Source organism: Thermobia domestica, chromosome 15 (assembly GCF_964235325.1).
Source record: "Thermobia domestica chromosome 15, izTheDome1.hap1.1, whole genome shotgun sequence".
In the NCBI taxonomy this organism is placed as follows: Eukaryota; Metazoa; Arthropoda; class Insecta; order Zygentoma; family Lepismatidae; genus Thermobia; species Thermobia domestica.
The window spans coordinates 30,421,518-30,441,013 of record NC_137468.1 but is presented as its reverse complement, the minus strand read 5'-3'; the positions used below and the strand labels follow the sequence as shown (position 1 = coordinate 30,441,013).

General features: G+C 37.1%; 2 protein-coding genes across 3 annotated transcripts in view; one reads left to right on the top strand and one right to left on the bottom strand.

The window, feature by feature from the left end:
• The window catches only part of LOC145671835 (uncharacterized), a 43,233-nt gene extending 26,061 nt beyond the window's left edge, over positions 1-17,172 (bottom strand). Inside the window, exons 1-2 of the mRNA XM_081741062.1 lie at positions 16,998-17,172; positions 10,404-10,591 (exon numbers count right to left, since the gene is read on the bottom strand). The gene's annotated coding sequence lies outside the window, so the exon portion shown is untranslated. The remainder of the gene's footprint in view (positions 1-10,403; positions 10,592-16,997) is intronic.
• LOC145672160 (uncharacterized) overlaps positions 1-19,496 on the top strand; it is a 315,761-nt gene that overhangs the window by 253,465 nt on the left and 42,800 nt on the right. The gene's annotated exons all lie outside the window — the stretch shown is intronic.

Below are 19,496 nucleotides of genomic sequence, written 5' to 3'. Positions count from 1 at the left end.
GAAATTTTTCGTCGTTTCGAAATGCTGGTTTTTAGAGTAGTTCCACACACCATAGAAACGTCATATTTTGTCAGGCAATGAAGCTAGGAACATAGTTTATGATAGAAAAAAGAGCATTAAAATTCGTTTTCGTTTCGCGGCGCAAATCGAAAAAATGTGAAATTTGTAATGGCTGTATCTAGGATGTTGAAATTTCGAGGTGATGTTTATTCTGATGCGTAGTTTGCGAATCCGCCCTTAAACTTGAAAAAAATAGTCATGTTCGGTGTCAGAAAGTGCTAGGAATGTTATAAGGGGGCGTCTAATTCTACACAACTTGTAGATATGGTGGAATCACGAAATTGCGTTCAAGTGTGTAGAGTACAGCTCATGTGAGGGGAAAAATCCGACATGTTGGAAAAGTCGTCATCTTCGATTCAAAATGGCGTCTCAAAAATTTGTAACCATGATAATTGTAAGTTGTGCTCTTGGTAGGTAAGCAAGGTTTCGCTATGTTATTAAGGACGTAGTTCAGTTTAAGTGAAGAAACTAATCATTGGAGAAGTCGGCACCTTAATTCAAAATTGCCATATTTTTGAATTGCCTTCATTTGGCCTCGTATGTGGTATATTGAGTAGAATAGAACGAACAGAATTCAACGTAGTAAGTTAGCTCCGCGGTAAAGTGTCTGCTTTCTGAGTAGCAGGTCTGGGTTCGAATCCCCGCAGACCATGTTTTAGCTTGCATTTTTTTCTTATCACGTTGCTTCATTTTACCAAATAGTTTCTGTTGGCATTGCGTGAACAAAATATTTTCGTTATTACAGACAGACGGAAAGGATATATTTATACGCTAACTGTTGAGATGGTCTCGAAACTAGGCAGTATGTTCGTGTAAAGTTTCGAGACGATACTGAAGTATTTAAAATGAAACATATGTAGCTTTGGAAATGGAGCATCACCAGTGTCTCTATCGGAAGCAATGTTCGGGGGGGGGAGTATTACCCCGGGGGCACTGCTGATAACATTCTATTTGTTATTGTATTATAAACGTATTATTTTGATCTCGCCAGGGGCGCTCTGAGGAGGCAGTGTCCCCCAAAAAGAGTCTGAAAGAAACATTGGGCATCATTTTCACGATATAGTGTCCATACAAGACAACAATACATTTTGTCTCGTGACAACAGTGTCTGCTTCAAACCGGAAACGATTGCAAAATATCTCTCTCCCTTTTTATGTTCCTCGTTAAGATACATGCGTATACCAAATTTGTAGTGAATACCACAAATGGAAAGTATAAAATATTAATTTTAAGGAAATACACACACACACAGGGACGTACGCAGGGGGTGGGTCCTGGGGGTCCGGACCACCACCGAAATTCCAACTTTTGAGTAAATTTATCCTAATTTTTGGGACAAGTTTAGGAATTTGAATATAAAATACACTGATATTGAGTTTGGCCCTTCCCGAAATAGATTCCTGCGTACGAAACTGCGCACACACGCTCATACACGCACACACACACACACAAATGGGCACCTTTGAAAACTGTTTCGTCGGCAGCGTACATAATTTTAATATATAAGATACGTGGAAAAGTGCCCCTTTCGATTTAATAGTTTTAGTTGCGGGTCCGGTTGGAATGAAATGCCGTATATAATAAAGTCAAGCTTATTTTCAATCACCTATGCTATAAAAATAAACTTTCAAAGAAAGAAAAAGTGAGAGAAAAACTTGTTGGGGATCGAACCCAGGTCTTTTGAACAGTAGGCTCACGTCGTTCCCCTACACTACTCAATTCCTTAGATTTTGGATTTCCTACTTACTGCTCACATAGTACTGGTACGTACCGGGCCCGCGTCCGTGGAATTACACCTCTAAAATCGGAATAGTAATCGTGTTATATATGTATTTTTTACGATGATTAAGGAAATGATCTCTTGTTATTTGATTGTAATAAGAAATTTGAAAGACACGATTCTAGTACAATGTTTTACTACAGTGTAGTGTAGAAAGTGGTGTTGTTTAAGTTGCTATAAACAATTTTTTTAAAAGCCTCCAATAATATTCATATTTTAAATTACCTAGTAAATAAACGTATTCATTGAAAATATAAGAGTAAAGATACAGGAAGACTGTATGTAATTGTCCAGTATAAATAATCATTTCAACAAGTCCTGCTGCCCAATAATTACTTTTGTACCAAAGGACAGTATTGTAATACAGTGTACTACGTTACTGTGCAAAAACTGATGTTCAATCAAATGTTATGAACTAATGTTTAAAAAGCCTTAACAAAATTCATATTTGTAAATTACGAACAAATTTAGTCTTCATAAAAATACAAGACGAGAGATACAGGTAGACTGCAAGAAATTGTCCAGTAAATATGAAATATTTCAGAAAGTCTTGCTGCAGGTAATATGTACTACTATGCCGAAGGGTTCTTTTATAAGGGACTTTTCTATATTACAGTGCAAAATAGTGTTTTCTCAAATGATACCAACAAATGTTTAAAAAGCCTCCAACAATAATCATATTTGTAAATCACCTACAAATTGTAGTCTTCATTGAAAATACATGAATAAATATACAGGGAGACTGCAAGAATTTGTGCAGTATATATGAAACTTTTCAAGAAATCTTGCTGAGGTAATATGTACAACTATGCCCAAGGTTTCCATTATAATCCACTGTACTACATTATAGTACAAAAGTAGTGTTCACTCAAATGCTATGAAAAAAATTTAAACAATCTCCAACGATATTCATATTTGTAAATTATCTAGTAAATTGTAGTCTTCATTGTAAATACAAGAATAAATGTGCAGGAAGACTGAAATATTTTCCCACCCTTATATCACAGATATGAATTACTTTTCCTGCAGGTAATATGTACAATTAACTACAAGGACACTATTATATTACATTGTACTAAATTACACTGCAAAACATAATATTAAAAAATGCTACGAATAAATATTTGAAAGGTTGCAAAAATCACATTTGTAAACAGTGAGTGTTTTCGCAAAATGCAAGGTTTAATAGGTAGGCTATTGGAAGACAGTGTCCGCTGTTTATGTTTGAGAAAATAAATTCTGTTATTGTCTCTAACATGTATAGGTGTGCGCAAAGTGTACATAATAAGCCATGCACATGATTGCCAGAGTAGAAGTAGTAATAGAGTTCTTTCTAATAAATTGTGTGTTTGCTTTTCAAAGTTACATGGAAGGAATAATACCGGTTGAATTGAAGTATGTGTTGGTAACAGGTGTCTGCTGTAAAGGGAAGTGAATTCCTGAAGGAATAGTTTTCTAGAACATGACACCTCATGGGAAAGGCCTGCCCGGGGGCCTGGGGGCGGAGCCCCCAGCGAGCTTCAGCGAGTATAGGTCTATCATCATAAACACATGTCACAAACCCTTTCGCTTCCTTTAGTGAAACTGATTGTCGTAATATGTTCATGTGATGCACTACACTTTCTGCTGCTGTAGAATCTTTTCATAACTAACTTGTCAACTGGTACTGGTATGAATGCATGGAGCTTTTGTGTTCCTGGTACTGGTCGTGCTGTATCAAATCGTGTACTCAGAACTTTATCTTCAGCAGTCTTCTTGGTGCGTAACATACGCAGGGCCGTGCCGGGGGGGCAACGGCCCCAGGCGCCGAAGTAAGGGGAGCGAAAAATTCGGGAGAAAAAGGGAAAAAGATAGGAAAAATTGCTTGGAATATATGTATGGGGGCGCTGTCGTATACTCTCGCCCCGGGCGTTGATTTTCCACGGCACGGCCCTGAACATACGCAAAGTTCATGTTGTGCATACTCTTCTCCGCTCAATCAAACAGCTCCTTTGGAGTAATTATTTGATCTGAAGATGTGTGCTGCAAACCTGCTCTAGCGGCTAGAATCTTTATTGTCCCTCCAAGCCCATCAGAGATACTCTTGCCATGGGAAGTGGCAAAGAAGTGCTACTCACAAGTCAGCATGGATTCCAAAGTCATCGTAGAGTTAGCAGCAAATTTGTGAAGTTTTTCCTGTTCTTGTATTGTGCACCACTGCCATCTGGAAAGTAATATATCTTAGATACTGCGTTGATGGTTTCTTTCAAAAACATAATCAGTTTCTTCTGAAACACATGTTGCATGCAGTCCGAGATAATAATGTTAGTGTGTGTGATTCACGGAAATAAACAGCAAATGGATGAACAGTGGCTTGTGCATTGTTCCAATGGAAACCTTGGACCTCGTCTTACAAAATGAAGGAATATGTTTGTGCAAAGTCACATAAAACAACTTCACCTACAGTTACCCTATCTTTAGTATCCTTAATGTACCTTGCCTGTTGAGTTGCAATCAAAGCATGTGCCTGCAAGAGTGTTAATTTATAAATAAATAGGTCTACAAATTCGTTAGTTGGCTTCACTAAGTATCAAGGGCACATGTATTAGAAGTAACCCACTATCTGAAGGTAACATGTTCAATTGCATTCTGCTGTAGAACATGATCCAGAATGTCCCTCACCTTATCACCAAATGCGCATGCAGTGTACTACTGGAAGAAGCACTGCACTTGAGGTGGGTTGCACATCATAATTGACAGGCAGTGGTGTTACGTTGATAAGCAGGCCTCCACACTTTCCAACAACTTACCCAGCTTACATCCCCAACCTCCTGTTGTTCTGACTGTTCCATCACTCATTATTAGTAAAACTGTAGGCCCCAACCTTAAAAAGATCGCCTAATGCTTTTACCCACTTCTTCGTTTGACTTCGAGAAAAATTCTCTCTTTTTTATCTTCTTTTTTATGTACTTTTTAAACTTCTGTTAATAAGGCAATAGCACTTATTTACCTCCGCCAAAAAAATGTTTCAAATGTTTCTTTTTTTAGTATATTTTATAACAGCATTGTTTTCAGAAGTGTATTTATTTTTACATTATTATTCTCTTGAGGATAGAATGGGAAAGTAAGTTTTTAAGAAGAAAACCTTATTAGGTAATTCTTGAATAAAGAGTTAAGAAAATAAAATATTCATGAATTTTTTGTACGGAGAATAATAGCTAAGAGATAGAAACATAAAATTGAATACTAATGATGATTAATAATGTTGAACACTAGGGCCAATTTTTTTTTTTTTTTCGTTTTGATTTAAGTGAAGATTAACTGTATTTTTCTGTTTTCTTTTAAATAAACTGGAATTTTACTGATATCTTCAATTCTAGTTAAATGATCCCTAGCTTATTGATTTATATGGAGAATTATTTTTCTGTTTTCTTTGAAATGAACTGGAGTTTTAATGGTTTGATTTTACTGTTTTCTTCAAATCTATAAGCACTTAATTAAATATCATTGCTTTCGTGAAATTAAATTTTATGATACACATATAATTTCAATATTTCATAATCGAATGTAATTCGAGTAATGTTAAATTGGTGTACATTGAAAATTCGTTTTGGAAAAGCACGAGCCATTTATTTATTTATTTTTTACTTGAATGTCTCACGATTATGCACCGAGGCAAAGGAAGATGGTGGTGATGATGATGATACACGAAATGGTGGAGTGAAGGAAGTTAGAGGAAGCCTCACAGACGGAGTTTCTAGACCATAAAGCCCGTTTGTCTAGAGGTTGGATCAAACCTGGGATCTCACGTACCAAAAGTAAGAGCACTACCACTGAATCATCGTGGCCCTTAACCAGACTTCAAGGAGAAATTAGTAAAACGTCTAAGATATAATGCTACGGGAACAGACTCACTTTGGCATAAAACCACAGCATTCACGGGTGCTTCCGATTGACGTGCAAAGTTTAAATTTGCCATACTTATAGCTTTAAGAGAGAAACAACAGGAAAATTGTTAAAAGTGTATTTATATATAACTTTTTCGGAGATAAAAGAGGGGAATTTAAGAAATCATGCTATTTAAATGGACATTTTTATTTTATTAATTTAATTTCGTGTTTCAGGTAATTGAAATTGAAATATAATCTTGAAATTTGATATGCTTGTAGGTTTTTGATAACGTTATCTAGGCATAACCAAAAGTAAAAATTTTCAACTTTAATGGGGGTTTTATGGGGAACTGAAAAATCTTCCCCATGTTACGTAAATGGGACACCGCCAATGGAATAGTCTTGAAATTTGAGCGCATTACGATGGTTCGGATTCCATCTTAAACTATAGGTTTTCGTGTCATACAGTGTTGGTCCTAAAAAGGGACACTAAACTCCAAATAACCAGCCATAAAAGACTGAAATGTTGGAAATGTGGGTAGGAGAAGAATGTAAAAAGTGAAATGAAATCGTTACTTCAATATTTCACAGCTACTTATAGGCTGTGAAGGAAAGGAATGAGTAAGGCAAATGTAATTATGAAGGCCACCATGTTTTTCTGTATTTAATATCCATGTTCGTAATCGTGTAAGGTAGTGATGGTCAATTTATGGTGCCCTGAGGGCCACAACAAAATAAAAGCCATACAAGAGAAGCCAGGCGTATCCCCTCCCCTAAGTACAAAACTAATTACATAGAAAATAAATTGATAAATAAACATGAACGTACTAGGAAGACAATTTAAGAATATATTATGAGTCAAATATTAAGAGAAAAATGTTTAATGCACAATAGAACAACCATTACTTTCAATGGAGCAGTGAAGTTTGTCAAAATTTCTAGTTAGAAATCCAATCCCGTGCAAGTCTCGGGCAGCGGTAACAAAATTACAATGATTGATGTTCAGATTTATTTATTTAATAGCAGAAGTACACCTTCTTTTCGGGTGCTGAACGATATGCAACCCGCAATATAGAAACGTGGTTTGGGTTGTCTAACTTGTTCTATGCTAGTGAACCTCCGGAACGTGTGACTTCCCAGTCCCCACCGGAGTCGAGAATCTAAGAAACGGCTTCTTACGCGATTAGATCTAGTAAAGATCTATTGCTGTTCAAGATTTGTTGGTTCAAGATGACTCCTTTCTATGCAAAAATCAAATGATAGACGACACACACATACACACACATTACACGTTCTTATTATATTATTAAAATGATTTGTTAAAATATCGTTGAAGAACCTACTTTCAGAGTGTAACAAGTATTTTCACCTATAATCATTACATTCATATCAAAACTGATTTAAGATATGCGTAAAAACTTCTAGTTTCTAGGCCCTACTAGTGAACAACATCTGAATCTCAAAGTGTTATTTTTTTATTAATATGCGGAATGATATACAAGTCTCCTTGGCCAACACTATTATGGAGCATAAACGCAAGACAAAATTAAATATTTCCTTTTTATTTTTGATTAGAATACGAATTTTTATTTTACGTACTGCAGAATAATAGGAAAAATGATCATGCCTCTGAGAAAACGCATATATTTCTCCTCTTCAAAGCCCTTTTTTTTTTTTTTTTAACGTCTCACATTATACGACGAGGCAAAGGGAATCGGTGATGATGAGATGGATAATTTAGTGGTGGAATGACGAAAGTGGAAGGAAACAGAACTGCGACAAAACCCACACTCACCATGTTTGTCCACCACAGAGTCCACTAGGCGGGAGCTTGGATCGAACCAGAGACCCCAAACGCCACTGGTGAGGACTCTACCTCTGAGTCACCGCGGCGGCCAAAAGTCTTCCTTATAAGACTAGGTTTAAACTCCTGAACCTTCATTTCAATTCTAAGCAATTGTTGCTTGTAAATGTAGGCCTTGTGATTTGATATGACCTTGCAAGCATTATTGCCACTTCAACCACCATTCATCGCAGTGTGTTGTTTATTGATTCCCTCTCTTCATTTTTTATTATGTTTTGAAGCAATATGTTATTCCCGTATGAAAGCCGTGTTCGCTGAAATATCAAGTGTTTAGATTTCTGTAGTGTTGTTCTTCCAATACGTGTGTAACAATCACTGAAACACGTTATCTTGAAAACCCAGTAAAATGTATATTTTATGCACACAAAAAATGTAGTAATATTTTAAACGAATGGCTTGCGAGCAACCTTCGCGTAAAATCTGTCCTCTGTAGATAATGTATCTAGCCTTTGTCTTCCTGAGTAATGACGTCATAAGGCACTTCTCACGGAATCTTATCAGCAGCTCCGGTAACCTGGATAGTTAGTTGAAAGACTGCGTGCAGACGAAACAGCGCGTGTTGCATATAAAGTAGCTGTTGGTGGACGTCAATATAGCTGAAAATAACAACCAAATAGCCACGACTTTGCCACAACGGAATGATGATGCGGTGGGCGAACAATAAACACGTGATCTCTGCATTTCTTTTCCTGGTTATAAATGGTTATCGAATTCTACTGAGATCCGAAAACTTTTTTCTACTCTGAAAAGTATGTGAGGCATGAATGTCGAGGTGGCAATTTTAAAACCAGATATTGTAAGCTTATACAGTGCGGCAATTAGTAATCGAAACTGGGTTTGTAGAAAATAAATTAACAAGTGGAATTAACTTATATTTTGGTTTAATCAAAGTAGAAACCTCCTTCGTTCACACACACCTTTGCACGAGTCCCAGAATGACTTCTGGAAGTCTTATACTGTAATGGTGTTGAAGGTCACCATCACTGCCTCCTGGTTAGTGAAGACTAGGGTTGTTAATGGTAACGGAATTGAACATATTTTAGGTTCCGGTACCGGAATATTTTAATTCGGTTCTATTCCTGGAACCTAAAACCAACCACAGTGTTTTGGGTTCAGGTATCAGAACTTAAATAAAACTTTTAAGTCGATTCTGTTCTGGAGTCAGAACCGAAGTACATTTTGACATATTGGTTCTGTTCCCGGGACTGAAAACCATAGTGTTTTGGGTTCCCTTGCCAGGACCTAAATAAAATATTTAATTCGGTGTGGTTCTGAGAGCAAAATCAAAATACATTTTTACTTATGGGTTCTCTCAATGGAATTGGAAACCTCAGTGTTTTAGGTTTCGATATCAGAATTGAAATATGTTCGACGTAACGGTTCTGTTCAGAGGACGGGAAACCATTACAAATTGTGTTTCGACAAGAAGGTAAATATACGTTTATCACATCGGTTTTGTTCACGAAACTGAAAACCACAATCACATTCTATTATGTTTTGAAACAGTTTAATTTAAATAAGTCCCCTTTTAATTCTTTTTCGAATTGTTAATAACAATTCCAGGTAGTGCAGTAATATTCTTTTCCCAGCCAGGTATGTTTGTGATGGACAACATAGTGTCCGTGGGTTTTCTCGGAGAACTCCCTATACTCCCACATTCTCATTCCAATTTTTCCACCATCATTCACTTGTCTTAATCATTCGTCTTCAGTAGTTTAACGCGGGACGTTGAACTAAAAGATTTCGTTTCATTTTTCAATGATATTCTTCGAACGGTCAGTGAATATTAAAATCAAATATTTGGAATATATACTTAGTTGGTCAGTTTAAACACTGAAAGAATATTCAGGGAAAATTCAATGAATATGGAAAAGTAATGTCCAGGGAGCATTCGGGGAATGTTCGCTGTTTGTAGGCTAGCAAATGTCAGGATAGTTTTGAATATCAATAACGAAGCGTGTCCTGGTGTCACAGGTTTATGGCCTTTGTAAGCATTACATAAGAGATTGTTAGCATTACATACGCAAATCTTATCGCTCTGTTTCATAGTGCCGTGTAGGTTCTAGGGCACTAGAGCCTGTTGATTTTACTGTAGTTACTTTGACAAGGAAATGGTGCGAGTTTTCCTTTAAACAAATAGGTGTCCTCTTTATTAAGTATTCGATTTTCGGCACAAGATTGAACTAGCTGAGTTTATAAACACTGTTAACTTTATTAAAACTAAAATTATTCTTAATCTCTCGAAGTTGATTGGAGCCCCCTCGTGGTTGTGTGGTTAGCACACTCGATTTTGATGCTGAATACCCGATATGAGTCCCGGTGAGAGATCATATGGTTCGAATCCCACGTTGAGTTATATGTCTATTTCTCATATAGCTTCGATGCTGACCAGGACGCTAAATTCCAATTAACCAATTGAAGTTGAGTTATAGATAAATCTCTAGATATTGTCCGCACTCCAAAAGGTAGAAAAATCTGTTAGCTTTGATTTCGAGACAAAAATGTATAAGAATTTCTCTGTCCTACCTTCAAAATAATTCCTAAACAAGATTTTTCGAAGTTGAATCAAGTATTTTCATTATCACACCTTCAAACGTTAGAATCAACCAATTTTACGAAAATCGTTAGCTCCTCCTTCCAAAATTAGTTTCTTCGAAGTCGCTCTTTGAGTGACCAGCCCCAGTATGCAAAATGTGGTGACATCAGTTCAGCCTTCTTCGCGGTTAGTCAACCAAAAGAAACATCGAAGTGACCACATATGAACTTTGCTTACGATTAACGTAATAATAACTCTCTATCTCATGTATTTTTACTTTTTTAAAAATCTTACCTGATAGTGTGGTACTTTCCGAAGGAAGGCGTTGAGACGTGGAAGACGAGAAGTTCGACCTCTAAGCAGATCTCCATATCCAGCTAACAGAGCTTGTTCCAGCGTTGCTATATTACCTACTTCCAACCAAAGCGCCACGGCAGCCTCCAAAGGCTCCTTCGGGCGCGAGCCACCGATTGCCCCTGTACCTACAAACAAATAATACTGGATTAATAAATGAAGAACTTCAGGAAACTTCTAATTCAAATTATCTGTTTCCTATAGTATTCACATTAAAAATATGAAAATTGAACTACATGTTATACACTGGTCCCGCGATCTAATTTTAGGATTAGACTCTACGTTAATCACAAAATGGAATTATTTCACGTGATTTAATTAGGCAGTTCCGTTAGGGCTCGTGAAGTTAGTACTGAACACATGATGAAAAAAATGTAACGTAGATGAGCTCCTAAAAACTGGGTTGCCAAACTTTGAAAAGGCGATGACACAAAGATGCAGTGGAGGGAAAAGATGTTTTTCATCGAGTAGTGACTGGTGATAAAACAATATTGCATCTGTTCCCTCCGTCAAGGACGTAGGCATCTATGGAATGGAAGCATGCAGCTTCACGATAGAAGAAATTCAGAAGGGTTATTTTGTCCAGGAAAGTTTTGTGCATTGTATTCTGGAGTGCTACTAATTGATTATTTGGAACAGGATGAAACCGTGAATGCTGAAAGGAATTGTACGAGACTTCTGAAGTTGCGGGATGACATTAGACGAGAACGTCCTGGTCTCCTGCTCCGTGGTGTGATTCTTCTGGATGATAGTACGAAACCCCATTCTACAAAAATAAAGAAAAAAAACGATTAAGTGTATTCAGCTTTTACGCTGAGAACGATCAGAGCACCCCTCTACAGCCCTGACCTAGCCCTCAGTGATTTTCATCTTTTCTTTGCTCTAAAACAGAACGTGGCTGGCCACGATTAACTGACATGTGATGTTATCAAAACCGCTGCCTCACAGTGGCTACGAGAACTTGACATGGATTTTTGTGCAATGGGTATGGAAAACCTTATCTACAGTTGTGGCAAGTGCTTGAACAAAAAAAGTGATTATATCGAAGACTAGGTTGCGTGTCCTCTATCATCAGGTACGTTGATCTTCCAGCTGTGTCTCACACTGAAGCCAAATTAGGTTTTGCAATCTACCTTTTTTTTTCGATCATCCTCATAACTTTGGATTAATTATATAAGATTCTGATGCCTTTCGAAGATCCTCATATTTTTGTTGTATTTCAATGATTAGTTCAAAAATAGTGTAGCAACTAACAGTAACTTTTTAGAACTATTGTAAGTCGTATAGTTTAAGATCATATTTAGAACACTCTCTCTGTTATTATTTTTGAGGAAAATCTTCCTGCAATATATTAGGCATGAAATAAAATTTCAAACTAAATCCGACTTTATATCCCCTACTCCGTCTGTTTAAAAATGTTAAGGTCGAAAGAGGAGAGTCAGAGTTATGCTAGTATCTTCCAAATATTATCCATATTGTATTAGAATATATATGCAGACTGTTATCAAAATAAGGGAAACACGTGAAGATAATGCAGACTTACCGTGGAGCCATCGTTAGGATGCATAACACCTATTGTCTCGTCGTGGAATATTGTATGATTCCTCTTGCACTGCAGTTCTCCCAAAACTTAAAATTTCTCAGGTCCCCGGAATAGGTTGTTAGCATTATCTCTTCACCTCTCTTTCCGGTATTTACGAAATAAGATGAAGTCTAGTACTATTTTTGAGAATGAAGTATATTTTTATGTATTTTTTTTATTTCTAACTTTTAAACAAACAACTAAAGAAAGTTACCATTGAGACTAAACCAGGGTGTCTATCGGTCACAATAGTCACGAATGTCACGAAAAAGTCACGAAATCAAAACGATCATGAAAGTCAAGAAAATGTCACGAAATTTAGCTTTTGGGTCACGATTTTTTTTAAAATTGTACAAATATAAGTACAGACGAGAATTTTGTTCTTTAAAACGTCAAAATTCACCATAAAAAATCTCTATAGTCGCCTTTAGATGCTACCAAATTGCAAGCAAAGCTCTCTTGTATCGCATGCATGAAAATTCGGCCTAATTCACACCCAAATTCGGTCGTAAGAATGTTACGAAATATTATTGTTTCGTGAAGAGAAGGTCACGAAATTTCATTTTGGAATTTTAGTAAACACCCTGTAAATATTAATTTCGTACAGCAATGGAAATGTAATTCTGTAGATGTGCACACAATATGTTTCGTTTTGCCAGAAACGTAAAATTTTGCGTTGCAAACAATACGAAATGGGTCCCTTACTGTTTTTGTGTTTTGGCACTGAACACAGGCGTCTCTGCTATGTTTTAATGCCAAAACAAATCTGTATTTAAGCTGGCGGAAAAGGTTGAATTTAATCGGAAAATTGCAATCTGTCATATCATTTGGGAAATTTCATGAACGAAGTGTCAATATAAGGATGATGTTTGATTCGAAATCTGAGCTCCAAAACTAACCACAGTTGTTCAATAATTTGAGATCTGGTGATTGGGTGGGCCAGAAAGGGTGGAGTTTTTCTCGGTGTTCATGAAACTACACCTTAACAGCTCAAATAGTGTGAATGAATGCATTGTCATTTTAGGAAATTACATAATTAGCCGGGAATATCTGGTCCATAGGATACACGATGTAATTTAAAATGACAGGCATTAGTGATTGCTGTAAGTGTAATCACAGAACTCACCTAACCAGAAATTGCAGTCCATGGTATCATAGAGTTGTCACCATATTTCACGGTAGGAATGCAGAAAACTGTTTATATATATATATATATATATATATATATATATATATATATATATATATATATATATATATATATATATATATATATATATATATCGGAAACTGCTGTGTAGAAACCGAAAAACCAACATTTTTTTTCAAAACTAGTTTGTTTTTCTTTAAAACCGTTTCCGTTTTTCACCGAAACCAGTTTAGATATAAAACCAAAACTGGTTTTAATACAGAAGTGAATCCGGTTTTTGATACAAAATCGAAACAATTTCCGAAAACCGATGAAAAACGAAAAATCTTTTTTTGTGCCCACCACTGGATAAGACAGTTCAAACCATAAACCCTTAGGGCTTCTAAACATTGTCTGTTGGAAATAAGGTCAAAAAATACACATTGGACCATGTTACGCGTTTCTAATTATTGGTGGTCTGCATTACATGTTCTTACATCACTTTCTTCGCGCTAAAGCGTTGTTGGTGGTAGAGTTGCCTGCGAGACGAAACGAGACGAGAAATAAGAATTTTTATCTAGTCGTAAATTTTGTAGAAGTCTCGTCTCGTCTCGATTATCGAAGAGATTTTCTCGTCAAGTTTTGTAAATTCATGTAAAAAATTTATGCTCTTATTGCTTACTTTCATCAAGAAGTTATGAAAATCCTTCCGCGTCAGGAGAAATCCACGAGGAGTGTGGTGTAATAACATACTATATTTATTATTAGAGTATATTGTGTAATGACTTGCATATCTTTACTCCTTGACAAATGCTTATCACTGTGTTCGTAAATCATTTTATCAATTTATAGTTTTATACTATGGATCGTGTATACTAAAACAAAGTTTACAATCTGACAGTTGGGTGAACTAGTATTGCCCACGAGACTCGTGAAACGTCACGTCTCGTTTTTGAGACGAAAATTTTAATGTTTCTACTCGCATCTTGAATATAATATGCTTCTGGACTCTAATTCGAGACGAAATGAGAAATGTATCTTCTCATGGGCAATACTAATTAATGAGGATAAGTTTGGAAATTGAATTCAATTCCAGGCGTTCAGGTTGAATAATTGGCATCGGACTGGCCTTATCGTAATAGGCTGTTCCAGGTGCTGATTGAGTCTCGCAGTCTCTTTTGCAGCGTTTGTGATACTGTCCGTGGTGACCATTCTCTTCAGTACTCTGCGATCTCTGTCACAGACTTCTCGTCTGTTCACTATTATTTTTCGCCAAGGTTGTTTTGCCCTGAGTTCTGTAGGCCGTCATCATCTTGGACACTATTTCTCCCAGACACCTAACACATTGGCCACATTAGACATGCTTACGCCAAGAAACCGCGCATCCATAATTTGGCCTTTTTGAAACTCCTAGAAGTCTCTCATTTTATATCACTACCTCAATTAAACGGACATCTCCGTTCTACCCCGCCGAACATACTACAATCGATCACCTAACACACAAATAACAACGGCTATAGGCGGTGTATACATATTCTCAGTGTTAGCACATCATACCTTACATATTTTAAACTACAAATGTTTCCAAAGTAACGTAGACATTTTATTCAGAAGAAATTGGAGCTAACACTGTTTTGACACACTAGGTACGGTAGATGTGGAAAGTGAATGAGAGCTTAATCTGTCTGTTTATTATTAAGTTTTGTAAACAAATAGCATTGTGCAAGTTTGTGTTTTTCTGTTTCATCTGGCTTATTTCTTCGTACTGTTATGTATTACGTTATGTTTTCTTCAGTGTCTTAGTAGTCTAAGATCTGTTCTTTTTAACTAATTTGCTTTATCTGTACGTCTGTTTAGTTGTTTTTCTTCTTTTTTATCTTAGTTCGATTATGTTTTGCTACCAATTTTCACCTACGTCTACCAACCCGATTTTTGTGCATGCTTATATCCATGACAACACATATTTAATTAATTATGACCTAGATTCTGTACATTAATTACGTTAAAAATTAAATTTCTGAGAACCGCGAATTCAAAATGTGTTCACGAATAATCTCATCTATGTAGATAGGCACAAATAACAACGATGGGACCAATGTTCTGACCATACATCATCCAACTAAATAGCTGTCTGTTCGTCAGTATCCCTTGGTGGGTTGCAATGCTGAGGAGCAAAGATATGATTGCACAACTCACCTCGCATGACTGAAAAAAAAATCACACAAGAAGCAACAGCAAGTTAGTGTAGGTGGTAGCTTGTGCTTGGGGTCCCGGGTTCGATCCCAGCCCCCGCCAAGTGAACTTTGTGGTGGACAAACACCGTGTGCGTGGGTTTTCTCGGAGTTCTCCCGTTTCCTCCCACTTTCTTCATTCCACCATTTCATTCATTACTCATCATCACCGTCTCCTTTAGCCTAACCGGCATAAGCGTGGGACGTAAAACTCAAAAATTTTTCTCGTAATAAAAACTATGGATTCAACACTAATATCAGTCATTTTGAACATGTTATTTGTCACGCCTCCCTCGAACCACCATGACTATGAGGGGCTACTTTGGACTTGAATGGCGTCGAGAATGTTATTATATACGAGTATTTCAGCGAGCCCGAAAACTATTATTTGACACTAATATCGATCATTTTAGACATGTTATTTTTTACGACCCCCAACCTCTATTGACGATCGGGTTAAATCTGGACTTGAACGGCGTTGGGAGTATTATTATTTATATTAACAACCCGAAAACTATGAATTTGAAACTAATATCGATCATTTTGGAGATGTTAATTTTCACGCCCCTCCAACCCCTATGACGATGGGGGTTAAATTTGGACTTGAACGGCACCGAGAGTGTTATTATTCACCTCAATTTACCCAATAACAATGAAATTGACACTAATATAGGCGGGGCACAAGATGGGATAGTGGTAAAGCGCTTACCTTTGGTGCATTGGGTTCTTTGTTCGATCCCGGTCAAGTAAATTTATGGTGAACATCATTATGTTCGTGGGCTTTCTCGGGGTACTCCGCTTTCTCATTTCATCAATTCTTCCATCATCATTCACTTGCCTTTAATCGTTTATCTCCTTTAACCTAACAGGAATAACCGTGGGACGTTAAACTGAAAGATTTAATTTTCGTTTCACTAATACGGCCATTTTGGATGTTATTTTTCACGTTTGCCCCTAGTCCCCCATAACAATGGGACTGAAAGTTGGATTTGACAGCGTCTGGAGTGTTACTATTCATCATAGCAACCCCGAAAACTGTGTATTTGACACTAATATCTGCAATTTTGGACATCTAAAGTTGAACGGCGTTGGGAGTATTACTACCATTCGTCTTTTACGTATACATTTTGACCCTCCCGTGTCGAAATTCGAGGGGAAAAAAGGTTTCTAGGCGCTGTGGTAAAGATCTATTCGTGTATCAAATTTGCTATGTGTTAGTGTTAGGTCACTCCTTTCGGTCATTTCTATGCGAAAAGCTTATGACAGACAGATCCAGAGAAACATACATTACTTTATGTGTAGTAATAAAGATTGGCTTGGTTAAAACACTAATCCCCTTGCGTACACTACTAAATGTGTCAGTTTCGTTTACGGCAGCAACAGGTGTATGTATGATCACTTTACATGTTCTAAAAACTGAATAAGTTTGAACTAAACATTTGTTGTGCTTTATAATATATACTTATACTTCCTGCTTAATCAAAATCTATAATATACTTTGATGTCAAGTACGTAGCTAATCAATTAGTAAACGCACGACCTTGACATACAGTACGTTGAGTGTGTCTATTTCCTATTGCCATAGTACTCACCCGTTGTGATCTGTTAACGAAGTCCGATACCGCGAACTGCAACACGTGGCTGCATACTGTTTCGTTGTAACTAAACAAAAGAACTATAACTTCTCAGCTACATTGTAATATGTAATACGCTCCTCGAGACGCAGCCGATGGCCTAGATCTATTCATATAGGATGGATCAACTTCTTAGCACTTAGCACTCTATAGAAATGGGAGCGCGTAACCCCGTGCGGGGAAAAAGAATAGTCAAGGTTAGACGCGAGCATGCGTCCTAGAGGTAAACTACCACTTTTTTTTTCAATGTTGGCACGAGATGCCGTGACTTTTTGCGGTACTCGATTGGTGGGTGTTAATTACGAGTGCTTTACTGTTGCAGATTATGTTGAACTTTTTTTTTAAAGGGTGTGTACAGTTAAACTGTCATGAAGATTCATGACCACACTCCGGATATTAATTTCCTGAGCTAGCCGGTTTTATTTTTTGCGTGAACCTTGTTTTCTTAAAACATCGCCGAAAAATCAGCTTAAAGCCACGTTATATAAATTTTTCTCCCCGATATTCTTGTTTTCCTTTTGGGTTTAGCTGTCGTGAAATTAATTCAGGAAACGCGCTATTCTCTCTTTCGTGTAAGAAATGTGATGCTTTAAAGATTTCGTGGAATTATTCCAGTGGGTATTTGCATAAAAGAACTAAACGTTTCGTGTTGGTTAGCCTTAAAAGTAAAAATAAAGTAAAACGGCGTAATAGCGTTTCACAACAAAATTAGTACGAGTGTTGAAAGAGGATATCTTGTTTTAAAAAAAGATCTAACCCAAAACCAAGTTTTGTCGTTCATTTCTTTAGCTTTCCAAACTATACTGTGCATAAGGTTATAGAACGACTATGTCCGTCCGTCTGTCTGTCGACAGGTATCAGAGCAAAAACGGTAAGAAATATCGGATTTTTGCAATCAATTTCGCGTCTCAATACTAGGTTGTGTCTCATTTATTAATTCTCTGACTACCTAGGTATTAAAATAGAAAGTGGTATAGCCGTTCTATTTCAAGTGTACCCCTGCTGGCTCTGCTGCTGATGTGTGTTTTCCCGTACCTCCATCGAAAGGGGAGGAACAAATTGCTGTGGCCGATATCCTTCAATGGTTGGATGCGGACAGAGTTGCCACATTGAATTACTTTAATGACTTCTCTGTTCACCGTCTTGTTAGCCATTCTAAGTAACGTACGATCTTCACTCGGCAAGACTAAACGGCTGAATGACGAATTGGCAACACAGCCGAGATCATTCACGTCTTCCCCAGATGAATGGAAAGGTTTCCTCCATAAGAGGGCGACGGAGTTGGGACCAAAGTATGTTTCACATGTTTTCCGAGGGTACACTAGAAAATAGAAAAAGTTCTAGAAATCAACTGTTTCCGATTTCAACGTTAATCACTATAGAACAGAAGTTGTAATAGAAACCGACAAGCAGGTGTCTTTGGAATTGATTTAAAGTCTCAAGAAAAGATGACATCTTCGCTATATCAAAACCAGAAGTGGTTGGAGTTGACGAGTACTTCCGGTTTCAATATTGATTTAATGGATCAACACAGTGAGATATATATATTGACAGATTGATTTTTGCAATCGATTCAGCGTCCCAAGAACAGGTCCTGTCTCTTCTGTTGACTCTATTAAAACGGAAGTGGTAAAAATCAACTGTTTCCGGTTTCAACGTTGATCACCATAAAACAAGAATTGTAATAGAAAGAGACAAGCGAGTTTTTGAAATTTCTTAACGTCTCAAGAAAATATACTATCTCACTCGTATTACCCTATTAAAACCGGAAATAGTAAACTTTACTAGTAATTCCGGTTTCAATATTAATCTCTATAGAACAGAAACTGTAAGAGATATCGAGAAATGGTTTTTGGAATCGATTCATCGTCCGAAGAAATAATACTATCTCCAGCCATGATACTTTACTAAAGCCAGAAGTAATAAAAAGTTCCTAGTACTTCCGGTTTCAATGTTGTTCTGCATGGAGCGAAAACGATCAGAGATATCGAGAAGCAAGTTTTTCGAATCGGTTGAATGTTGCAACAATATATACCATATTTTCTGTTAACTCTATTGAAACCGGAAGTAATAGAAATATACTATTACTTCCGGTTTTAATGTTGATTCAAATAGAGCGAAAACGGTAATAGAAGGAGATAAACTATTTACATATACAGATGGTGATCATAAAAATGGAAACACCTGAACGAAATTGCAACTTACCAGATTAATATGGTATCGGGCCACCTTTCGCCTTCAGAAACAGCCTTGATGCGACGTGAGATGGAGGCATAGAGGTCGTGAATGGTAGCAAGTGGAATTTTACACCATTCCTCGTGCAGGGCATCGGCCAGTTCTGTGAGAGAGGATGGGGGTGGAAATCGTCGCCGGAGTCGTGTTCCCAAGACGGACCACAGATGTTCAATTATGTTGAGATCTGGGGATTGGGCGGGCCAGGGGAGGTGTTGAACTTCA